The sequence below is a fragment of the Ambystoma mexicanum genome, chromosome 9 (assembly GCF_040938575.1).
Source record: "Ambystoma mexicanum isolate Mex_15411 chromosome 9, UKY_AmexF1_1, whole genome shotgun sequence".
NCBI classification, from domain to species: Eukaryota; Metazoa; Chordata; class Amphibia; order Caudata; family Ambystomatidae; genus Ambystoma; species Ambystoma mexicanum.
In genome coordinates, this window is record NC_090931.1 from 885301560 (window position 1) to 885314505 (window position 12946).

Below are 12946 nucleotides of genomic sequence, written 5' to 3' on the forward strand. Positions count from 1 at the left end.
GAAATCCTATATACAAGACACCACTTCAATGATTACCATCTTGAAGAATTTGCAGACTGAACCAAATGACATACTCGTCCCTCTAGATGTGGAATCACTGTATGCAAGCATCCCACAAAACAAATGCCTAGATATCCTCAAAATCTACCTAGACAAAAGAACATCCACCAGAGTTCTGACTGAGTTCCTTCAAGGATATACAAGACTAGCCTTGACCGAAAACGTCTTTATTTATAAGGAAACTTTTTTCAAACAATGCCATGGTACTAGCATGGGCGCAACTTTTGCGCCCGACCTTGCTAATCTCTATATGGATAATTTTGAGGAAACACATATCTACAGCACAGACAATCCTTTCAGAAAAAATATTGCAGATTGGCATCGCTACATCGATGACGTTTTTGTTATTTGGAGAGGCTCCGAGAACCTTCTCTCTGATTTCTTTAGTTGGCTGAACTTACGCAATGCCGCAATTAAATTCACCATACTTTCCAACAAAGCTAGGATACCTTTCCAAGACTTTGAAATTTACAGAACAGAAGACACCGTCCTTGGAACAACTCTATACCGGAAACCCACCTCCAAAAACCCTCTACTAACGTTTTCCAGTTTTCATCCTGCGAGCCTCAAAGAAAACTTACCTTATGGACAATTCCTGTGCTTGAGACGCAACTGCTCCACCCTATCAGATTTTGATATTCAGTGTAAAGACCTCACTTCTCAACTGAAAGAACGTGGCTATCCGCCCCACATCATCTGGCGGGACCGCAAGAGAGCCAGACACAAGAATAGAAAACTGTGTCTCACCCCCAGACCGAGAGAAGATAAACCAGATAAAATGACATGTGTGACCACCTTTACATCCATCAGCAATCATGTGAGAAAAACTGTCCTCAAACATTGGAACATCCTACACACTGACTCTTTTACACCCGAAAAACCACGGTTTGCGTTTAAAAGATCCAAGAATCTTAAAGACTGCTTATGCCATACATATGAAGAACCAAAACCTACATTAAACCCATAAAACACTTTGTGGCATCTACCTCTGGTAGTTGGACACTTTAAATGTGGGGGCTGTTCTGTTTGTCCGCTCACCAAAGATCTTAAAGCCATTGATCTATACCGACTAAATTGGCAATATCACAGCTTCACAAACTCCAGGTCGAAGTGGTCAGTGTATGGAATTAAGTGTCCATGTGGACTGATTTACATTGGCAAATGTAAACGAGAGATTCGCCAACGAATTTGTGAGCACCGCTCCTGCTTAAAAAATGCCATAGAAGACTAACCAATGGTAGCCCTCAAACACAAGCATACTGAGCTCTTCTGATTTGTAATACAAACAGTGAGAAATCCTTTCTGCGGCGGGGATTGAGACTTAGAATTTAAAAAACTCGAGCAGAAATGGATCTACCATCTATACTCGGTCAGAAAAGGATTAAATGTAGCGATAGAATGGAGTCTCTTTTTCCATTAAACACCTCACATAGCGAACTATTGCAAGAACTGTTCATTACTGCTCTCAGTGAGGTTCCACACTGCTAAACTGTGATCTGGCTATAATGTTGTCTTCCTATATCACACTGTTATGTACACATTTTTTGGTGTTATGCAATAGAGCTCTCGTTCGAGTGTCTCCTTCAAGAAATGTTTTTCACACCTCACAGCAAAGTTTCACATTGCTTAAACGTATGCTAGAACCGTAATCTAAGTTCGATGCTGTCTTACATCATACTGTTATGTAAAATTCTCTGGTGTTTAGCAATAGCTTTTTTCTCGAGACCTAGTGTCATCCGAACAAGCAAACACACAAAAATCACCAGATACTGGATGAATTGACAATTTACTTTTTCAATGCATTGCCATTTTGCTGTCTTATGCACTGGTATTATGAACACTGGATATGTTAAAACCATGATTTATCCATGTATGTGCCACAGGACATTTGCCTCTGTTTTTTGTGTTTCTCGAGACCTAGTGCCATTCCAATAAGCAAACATTCAAAAATCACCAGATGCTGGATGAATTGACTTTTTGCTTTTTGCTGTTTCTATGCTCTGCATTTTTGTTCTCTTATGCTCTTGTACTAAGAACACTGGATATGCCACAGCCATGAATTATCCATATATGTGCCACAGGACTTTTGCTTCCGTCTTTGGTGTCAATCTTGGACCCTTTTTCTAACAGCACTACAACAAGTAGACAGTTTTTTCAACAGCCCGCTTCCAACCAATACATTGGCTGTACTCTGATGCGCATCATGTAGGCGCTGACTCCGATCTCATCACTGTGTTTTTCCTGATAGAATTGTCTTCTTTTAAATTTTACATGCCCCATAGCAATGTGTTGGGTCTTTAAGCGCGGTAATTGCATTACGTATGTGCAACTACAAGATGCGTCACTCCATTTAGAGCATCCATTGCCACAGAAACGTTTCCGTGTCTACGCGATCCACCACGCATGCGCACGGGATGGACACTTCTCCTGTTTTCCTATTGGCGACACCGCTTCCGCAGTAAGTGTAATAAGAATCACCCATTTGCTGGCGACGAACGATCAGATAGTTGTTTTTTCAGACATTCTTGTGCAATCATACCTCGGTGGCGTATTGACACGGCTTAACCGCTCAGCGCTCGAATATAGCAGCATTCCCATTGATCCTCTTACGATTCTTTCACAGCATTTTATTTACAGCGCACAAACGTTCCCTATATATGTATTTATCTCCAACCACACTTGAACCAACTAAGTGCTCGATAATATAACAGTATAATTCTATGCTGTAATTGATTAGAACACAGTGCATGCCCAATACATCATGCAGATATGAACATATATAAAAAGAGAAGGAAAAAAGAAAGCGGAATATCGCTTCCTGGACGGCACTCTTCCTCAATCATTAAAAAATCATCCAGACCCTTCAAAAAAGGATCTCCATCAAACGTCCTTTATTTGTAAAGCATGGTGGACAAGTTGCACAGGAGAGAACAAAAACAACTACGCGTTTCACCCGAAAGGGCTTCGTCTGGTTATGAACATATATATATATATATAGGGTTTTCTTCCATGACAAGATCGGAACGTTATTGCCTGCATTACTACTGAAAGACACGCCTGCTCTTTCATGTACTAGATACTCTACTTAGGGTAAGTGACACTAATCTATGCTAGTATAACACCCTATACACATGTGTTTCACTGTGTTTGGAAAGGGGTACATTTATAATGTACTTCATTTTCCTTTATAGAGGCTCTTTTTAAATGATACTGCGCGTTTTGCAGAAGCCTGCCTGGATCCATGACTCTTGCGGATACGTGACTACAGTTATTTGGTTTTCCTTTGTTCCCGTACTCACCCACACATTAAATTGATCCTCTTGGTACTCATAATACTTAATTGTTACCTGACTCTTGCAGGACTGAATTTAGAAAATTACATTGAACCTTTCCACGACGTGACTTATTCGGCACCATCATATCGTGTGGCTCCCTCTACTCATTACCCACTGGTATGTTGACACCCACATCTTTACACTCACTCACTATCTGCTTATTTTAAGTAGTATCCTAATATGTTAGCACACATATTCATTTGTGGTCTTGTTCTATATTGTTTTTAGACTAATGGTCGACTGGTGAAGCACTCGCCTTCTGTTCCCATACCCTGATATCAATCAGCGTTCACGATTCCTGATGACAGTTCGGAACTCCTGGGTGACTCACGACATTAGATGATTGCATCCCAGACTAGACATCTCCTTCCGAACTAGAAACACAAAACATAGTGTCGACAGTCCTCTTTTTGAGATGGACTATGTTATTAATCCATGGCTCATAAACTATATTGTGTATGAAATACTGTGACAAAAATATTAATTCTAATGCTTGTGCATACACTATTATGGTGATATTATGCTTGCTGTCACCATGTTTTACTTTCTGTTGTAGAATACATTTTGTTTTAACTACATGTGAGCTTACACTATTGTAGTTTAATTATGCTACATTAACCTTCTTGTTGGTGTGTGTCAACATTTTCCATAGCGCCTCAAGGGTGTGGTAGCTTGGACTCATACTCTCTCCTATATCTCCATATTTTTATGTATTACAGAACTTATCATTTCCAGCCCATTCAAGGTCTGCCCCCCCCCCCCCTGCTCCCCTATGAGAATCACCCTGCCCAGGGAACAGCTTTGCGCTTTTAATACAGCCTGGGGGAGGCTAGTACCTTCTACCCGCATCACCTTCCTGGGACAGGTTCCACCCCTCCCGAGGGGGCCTGCCTATGTTTGCACAACTGCCCCCTCCTCCTGTCACCAGCCCCTCTGGATCCTGGAAGAGCTTCACCAGCCCCTCTGGATCCTGGAAGAGCTGGGTGGGAACCATTGTGTCCATCATGGGGAATGTTTGCCTATCTGCCTCCTCTTCCTGTCACCAAGCCCTGGGAACAGATTCATCCTGGGGGTGAGCTCTAGATGAGGGGTAAGCATTATGGGGTATATTTGCCTACCTGCCTCCTATTCCTGGCACCAGCCTCTCTGGACCCTGAAATAGCTAGGGGGCAACCATTGTGTCCATCATGAGGAATGTTTGCCCACCTTCCTGCTCTTCCTGTCACCACGCCCTGGGAACAGATTTGTCTTGGGCTGGGCTCTTGATGAGGGGGAAGTTTCATGGGGTATGTTTGCCCACTTGTATCCTCTTCCTGTCATCATCTCCTCTGGACCCTGGAACGGTGGTTGGTCAAAATCTCAAAAAAAAAATCTCGAATGACAGTAAGGTCGAAAAAAAAATCTCGAAAAAAAAATCGAATTACTCTTTTTTAAATTATATATTTATTTTGGGGTCCGGGATGAAAAAAAATGGGTAAAAAAAAGGGGGTTGGGGGGAACCCCCCCATTTCGAATAAAAAACGGCATAACAAAAAAAATGTGACTTTTTTTTTTCGTGGTTTTATTTTTCGATTTTATCACTATAAACCCCTGGAACATCCATGTGGGAGCCGTTGTGTCCATCATTGGGTATGTTTGCACACCTGTCATGTCCCTGATCCCTTCCCATACCAAGCTCCAGTCCTGGGAAGCCTAGAAAAATTTGGTGGAAAGCGACAGCTATGGAGGATGGACCTGTGCCTGCATGTGTCATCCTACTCCCTGCAATACCCGCCCTCTTCCTCCTTGGACCCTGTGGTGTTTTTGCCTACACCATGTGAATCCTTCCCCTTCCTCCTTGGACTATCACCTGGACAGCTGTGTTCATCATGGCATCTCATTCTGAGAAGTCCCTCCCCTTCCCTGCCCTCTGAAGGGGGCAAGTGACAGCTGTGGGCGGGGGACCTGTGCCTTCATGTGTCATTCTACACCATATGATACACGTCCCGTTCCTCCTTGGACCCTGTAGGCGGCCTCTGGAGAGTCATAGCAACAGCCGTATGAGTGGACAGAAGACCAGGGCCCAGTTTCTTTTTTTTGGTCCCAGTGTTGTGCTGGATGAGTGGGTGAGGGGAAGAGGAATTATAGAGACCCTTAGCGGGTACACTTTTCTCAGTCTGGCCTATTCCCCTTTTCTTCACCTTGTGCCCTCCTCTCCCTCTCTCTCTCTCTCTCTCTCTCTCTCGCTCTCTCTCTCTCTCTCTCTGAGGAAGAGTACCATCTATGGTTCTGGAAGCTCATCAAGTCCTTCCTTTTCGCTTCTGCCTTTGCCCTGCTTCTCTCCTGCTAATCTGCTTTCTCTCTTGGCACTGTGCACCTGGCCACCCTCTGTCCTTCGTGCCCAGGTATCTGCTCACCCAGCTACCCTCCTGCCCTGCCTCCGGGCCACCCCTTGCACTAGGGCCTGTATCTGTACCGATACAGTCCCCACCCACTCTTCTTCTGCACTTATCAGATACACCCTATCTGACTAACCTAGAACTTTGCCACTTACCGACTGCACTATCACTGTTTTATCTGTATGTATTTATTTGTCTTGCAATTTATTTTGTTCTCTCCTATGCTCTGCACTTTTCCAATTTCTCCCCCCTTCCATGCACTCTTCCCCTTTTCCCTTCCCCATGCACTTGCACGTTCTCAATGTCACTGGGACTAGTAAGATCGATGTTTTTGTTTTCTCCCCTGTTCCCCTCCCTTCGCCTGGTCATGCTCTGAAACACCTCTGTATGAGCGCGATATGAATAAAATATCATATTATATCATATATCTCTCTGTCTAACTCTCTCTCTTTCTCGGTCTCTCTCTCTCTCTCTCTCTCTCTCTCTGTCTCTCACCCTCTCTGTGCCACTCTCTCTCTCTAGCCTAGCCATTATGCCTGCCATAAATAATAATAATGATAATAATGATACCACTTTTTATAAAGTGCTATTTCACTGAGGGCCTCAAAGCGCTGTAATAAGAGTTCATATCAATGCCCTTCCTTGTGCCTGCAGCCCAGTGCAGACAATCATCCATGTCCAGTGTGCCAAACTTACTCTGCTGGCAATGAGCCTAATCCTCTGTCTGTAATAAATCTGTTTCCTGAATTCTACAAAGACGTTGGTGCTTTCATTCGTGTACCCACATTTCTGTGTAGGATGCCTGTTATTGCCAGAGGTTGGCAGGGGGGGGGTCCAGTCTGCATACACAACGCACACCTCACTGGGGTTGGTTAATTCCCTGGCCCAAAACTGTGGCTCAGCCTGGGGTCTCCCACACAGCATTCCCCATCTTGACCTGCCTTCCACTTCCACAAGAGAGATGAAGGGAAATATGTACAGCAAGGAGTGTTTGGGGTGGTCTAAAAGATATGGAGTGGGTGAAGTTAACAGAAGAGATAGGAAGAAAAAAAAGAAGAACAGGAAGGAAACTCAAGGGTGAGCAATGGAGAGAGTGGTGAAGAACATAAAATATGCTAGGGAGGGGTTTGCCGCGGGTCAGTGTTTGCGGGCTGGAAGGGCACTGTACACGCATGGGCAGACCAGTTTCGTTTGGCGGGTGGAGTGAGCAGCTGCCCGGGGAGCAATACTAATTAGCTCAGGGAAAGGGTGGGCATAGGATGGGTCCCACCCCACTGTCTCTGAGCTCACTGCAGAGAAAAAGCTCTGCAGGCGCAGGGCGTGTGTCCCCAGAGCAATAATGAATATGCATTTATTTTAAACAAAGGAATTCATATTCCGTACTGCTCTGGAGACACACACCCTTCACCTCACCCCTTTGTGTTGACAGCCTTTAACGTGGGGGTAATTTCTAATTATTATATTATAATTGTTCTTTTATAACGCGCTTATAATGGGGACTAGTTTCTAAATGCGAGCCTGGAATTTGAAACTATGTAGCTATGCAATGTCTTGCTTCTGTGAGCCCAGGATTTGAACCTGTGTTGCTATGCGTTGCCTTGCTTCCAAGACAAATACATTGCCCCTGAGCTATCCTCCCAGCCTAAAGTGATAGCTCATTCAACAAGCCATTGTTTTTGCACAGTTTGTGCTTAGCATTTCAGTGTTAAGCACTGAACATGGGGCATTTCTATTCTGAAGGCCAGCATAAAGCATTAGTTATCTGACCAAATATATGCATTCTTCGAAGAGAATTGACATGCCACACAAAGAGTTTTAAACTGTTATTTATTTTCATGTCTTTTTATTTGACCCAACAAAATGACTTTTTGTATATTACTTTTTAGTTTCATATGGTACATGCCTGGGAAGGTTAACTGTCAGAAAATGTTTTAAAATATGTTCATTATTTTCATGTCTTTTTATTTGACACACCAAAACCTTTTTTGTATAGTACTTTTTAGTTACATATGGTGCATGCCTGAGATGGTTAATTGTACTTTTCTTGTCTAAGTATTCTAGTGGCAGCTTTGCGACATGGACTAAATGCATCCGCTCAGCATCAAAGGTCTTTTCATTTTCTTAACAAGCCAACCACTGCCTAGCGCCCACCAGATGGTTCCTCAATGTGATGTTACTTTGCACCTTGATTAGGAAAGCAGGGTTCATTACGTGTCACCATGAAGATAGTAGTCCATGGCAAATCAATGCAGTGATATGTGTGCAGCAATGATTTGTGCGCTGCACAAGTCATCACCCTGTTGGGTAAGGGTGCCTAGGTGGTGCTCCTCCATGTAACAGCACATATGCCTGTTTTTGTCTGATGTGTCCCTTGTCCATACAATAGGTCACTGGAAGGACTTTTGTATGTGGCTCTGACGAGCATGCCATACTGTGCCCACACTAAAACATATAATAAACCAATCAAATAAGTTGTCTCGAATTGTATGTACATTCACAAGTCCAAACACCCTTTCTACACTGCCACACCTTGATTTCCACTAGCTGCAGATCAGCACTAATAAGAGATGCTAATGCCAGCTCTGTTAGATAAAGCATGGGCCTGCTCTTTTTTACAGAAATAAACCCTGGGGCCTGCGTAATGGTGAGGAGGTTGTGGCTGAGGAACTGTGCACACTTTACCATGCCATTAGAAGCCGGTTTTGTTTAAAATGCTTCATCAGCTATTTCTGGTCAAGCTAAAGTTTGTAAGAGGAACAATCCTTTTTGTGTATCTTTTCTGTGCATTGTTCATTGGGTGTCTCTTGTAGGGTATCCTTTCCTGTACATAGATATAATTCCCTAAAGATGTTTCGGTATTGGGGGCTGGGCATGCTCACACTGAGATCCAGCCCCTCCTCATCTACAGTTCTCAAGAAACAAGAAGCAAAAGAGTCCTTGCACCCCATTTGAGTAGCTGATGTTGCAGCCATGTCATACTTGCATCTAAAAACGTAAGCTGTACGAATTAATATGTATGGTTCATGGTTACAAACATTTTAATGCTAGGGTGAGTGTTGTGAACAGTGAGGTGAGCACCACGCCATGTGTCTGTTATGTATTTAGATATTCACACATACAACCCTTTTATGACAGACTTGTTTATCAAATATAGAGATCTCTGTTCATTGTTATATTCTGAAATGCTCTGTAACTTAATGCCGGCAGACAGGAACACTCATTGGTGCTATTTGTCCCCTTTCCCATTCTCATGGAGGTATTTTGAAAAAGTATAATAGGAGCGTACCAGACTCTCCACCTTGGAATGATAACTTATCAGAAATTAATTCATATCATTAGTCTAGTATTGTCCCTCGCGAAATACGAGTGAGGTGGTATAAACAGCGATCCTGCAACACAAGGCCAGTGGTCAGTGAGCCCTCAGACCCCGGCAGGCTGGTCACACCACAGAGTGCCAGCCAGTACCTTCCAGTACCAGGCAAGACCTTCTCTAACAGCAGGTGGCAGAAGAACCATTTACTTGGGCAGCAACTGCAGTGTTTTCACATTAGATGTATTCTGTAAAGTACTTAAATAACAATGTAATGAAACCAGTTTCATTTGTATAGCAATGATTTATTGATACTGAGGAGGGGTTTTGTCGCACAACACAGAGGTGCAGTTTGTTAGTGACGTGTGCCAGTTGGTAGGGGCCACATTCTAGTGTTTTGCCCTGGGCACTAAGTTGGCTAGAAACTGCCCTGCACATCGGGATAGTGGGGGGCATCTTCTAGTAGTTTGCCCTGGGCACCATGTTGCCTAGAAACTGCCCTGGGTCCATTTGTCAGCATTCATGCGGTTTCAGAGCATGCAGCAAATGACAGGATGAGTGGATGTTTTCAAAATTCCAGCCGATCCGTTTGCTTAGAGATGGAAGTGTAATAGAAATCATTGGTACGGTGTACCACTATTTCTTTAAATGTCTACACAGCGTACATTTAGTTCAAAGGCTCAAGAAGGATGCTTCGTCTTTCTCCTGAGCCAAGTATAGAATTGACTCAGGCCAGACATTCAAACACTGCCAGTGTCCCTGGTCTCAGCTAGGCAGACACACACATCATCCGTGGCTCTGCAGGCCGTGAAGGTGCTCAGGTTGCAAACACATGTCTTTTTTCAGTGGCAGAGCCTTTTGTATGCATGATGCAACATTTCTAACTTAAAAAGCTCACAAAGCACCAGTTACCTTGCAAATTGGTGCTAGTTAAAGTGAGCAACACAAAGCGCCCATTTAAAGATGTGTTTATATCCAGGATATCTGCTATCTTTGTTTATTACTCAACTTCTTTTATTACATGTCTTAAATCACCAAATGCTCAGTGGGGTTAACTACATTTTAGAGGTTGTCATTATCTTGCATTCTGGGACTCATAGTTTACCATTCAGGATGTGAAAATGAAAGCCACAATGGTATTTTATTGGCTTAACATGTTGCTAAACGGGTTTACATGCTGTCATGTGGCTTTATCATGCAATTTGTTTTTGTAAGTAAACCCTATAAGACATTATTACTGTAGACCTTGCCCCCTCCACGCCCCCCATCTGGCTGACCATCCCACTGCCTCCTTTTTGATTGCAGTCAGAGTACCATTAGTTCCCTTTTTCCACTTCCGCCCCTGGGTTTGCTCGTGTTTTGAACGCAGCGGTAGGTTCGAGCTTGGCTGATAGCAGCAAGATTTTGTTCTGGAATGGGTATTTCAAATGATTCTGCCGTTTTCCACTAGAGAGCGCCAGTGTACTTTCATTTGCATTTCTCAGACGAGCACTATTTTGTTGTAATTTAAGTTCGTTCTACCCCAGTGACTTTGGACCAGCTAGAGCATATTTCACTAAGTAAGTACAGGCTTCAATTATTAAACAGTGCTGCTCCGAGTAGGAATGATTTATTGATTCAGAATTAAAATGAGGCGCATCATCACAAAAGGGCCCTTTGTAGATCACCATGGAAGCAAAACACAAACATATTATTGGTAGACACTGAAGCACCTGTTTTTATAAACATATTTTTGTCACCAATTGGCGCTGTTAAACACTAGGCTGTATGCCACTGGCAGACACAGTCATACTACGGTTAATTTCGAGAATATTTTGCGGACTTGGATAGGCCGTGGAGCAGTATCACACTGGAATGGTCAACCTAACGCACATAGAGTGCCTGTAGGGCATGCAGATGGCAGCACCGCGCGGTGTAAACTCCACTGTGCAGTGCACACACTTGTATGCACGGACAGGGAGTTTGCATAACCAGGAACTGTGTCGGGGCCTTTCAACTTTTTCAGTTGTAATGGGTCTCTTGGTGACCGCAAGCAGCTGCCCTGTGTTGACAGTCTTTGATTCGGAAATGGAAACGTGCAGGTGTTACACGCTGCCTTTGCAGGTTTCCTCAGGCCATTACTTCCCTCTTGTAGTACCCGGAAACGTTCTTAGAATGTTGCGCGTGCCCGTGACTCACTCTGGTCACCCATCACAAAGTAACCAGTGCATGTTGCCAGACCATACTGCCAGCCTCTGGCACAGGACCTGACACACCACTATGGCCCATGCAGTGATGGAAATGGAAAATAAATGCACTCTGGACTCCGTTTCTTTGTGCAAGGGGGAGTGTGGTGCGAGATTGTGTTGGCAGTTCTGAAAGGCAGAGTCCCAGCCCAGAACCGGCTACACCCATCTCCTCAAGGAACCCAATACTGGCCCTCTCCGTGAAAGGAAAGAACATTTTGGGAACATTAGAATGACCGCAGAATTTCATATTAGAAATATGTCTGTAGTAGAGATTAAAGCATGAACATGTTGTGAGCAAGTAGTGCAAACTGGCCTCTTTACTCTTTGCATTTGTCGCAATACTTGCCCTAAGAGAAAAAAAGAGAAAAATACATGTAAACCGCAAGGCATATACCCTGATAAGGACAGCCTTGCAGTGCATGGGAATCTTGGTGTGCTTGACACAGGGCCCATCAATTAATCAGTAAGGCCCTGATATATGCATGGGCACAGTGTGCCCAATTGCGCTGTGCAGTGCTGGCCCCAGGTCTGCATGCGCACTGTGCGATATTTGTGCACCCCCCCAGCCCCGCCCACCACAAATACAGAATCTGGGGGTAGGGGGGTGCTTGCTCAATTCTGTTGCAACAGAACTGAGCCCCTGCTGTTCTTGTAAAGTGTGTTTAAGGACGCCTTACCTCCAGCTCAGTGTCATGTAAATAGCGCCATTCTTTAATTCTTTAATAGCCGCTGTTTACATGACAATGAGCTGAAGTCATGGCGCCCTTTCTGTGCTGTGCCTTGTGTGGCCACACCCTCTGGCCTCACACTGAGCCAGCGCTGGCGCTGTGATGTAGAGAGTGCAGTGGGGGCAGACATGAGCCTTCTCTCTTTTCATTTGAGTGAACATCTACAATGTTAACACTAAACAGACAGAAAATAAATGTGCGTTTGATTTTTAGTTTTGGCTATTGGATGGCGATAAAAACAGACACAAAATAAATGTGCATTTCATTTTCACTATTGGGTGGCACTAAAGCATCACCTATAAGTCAGCCCTCCCCACTAAGGCCCTACCACAAAGGCTCCTGTCTGAGCCTGTCCGGGCCTTCCGGAGCGGTCGGAGGATCTACATCCCTATTGTGACCAACCGACAGTCACCATAACACTAGATCACAGCTCCGAACCAGGACTACAGAGGTGACAAGGTAAGCTTGTGAGCCTTTTTTTACCCCTTCTGAAATCCTTGAGAAACTCACAGACGGCCGAGCCTCCTGCACATCAACCTGATCCCATCCCCTTCCTAACTAGCCTATTCACCTCACGCTCTATGTGCTCCAACAACACATATGCAACCCACTTCATCTGCTGAGTTCACCTCGGCTGCGTTCTAAATTGCAGATTACCTGGCAATTGCTGCACGCAACCTCCTTTGCCCCAGTCACTATCAACTTTTGGCGCTGCACGAGATTACCACACTTTACCCCGATTCACACTAAAGCTGTGTCTGCACAGGCCAGCGTGAGCTTCCTGCTTTTCAGCACCAAACTACCTCACTGTGCGTGCCTCTGCCTGTAACTACCTTTAAAGACTGTGATCCACAGTCTCTAACGTACAATCTGCATCCTGGCATACCTCGCCTGCCATGCTCATGCC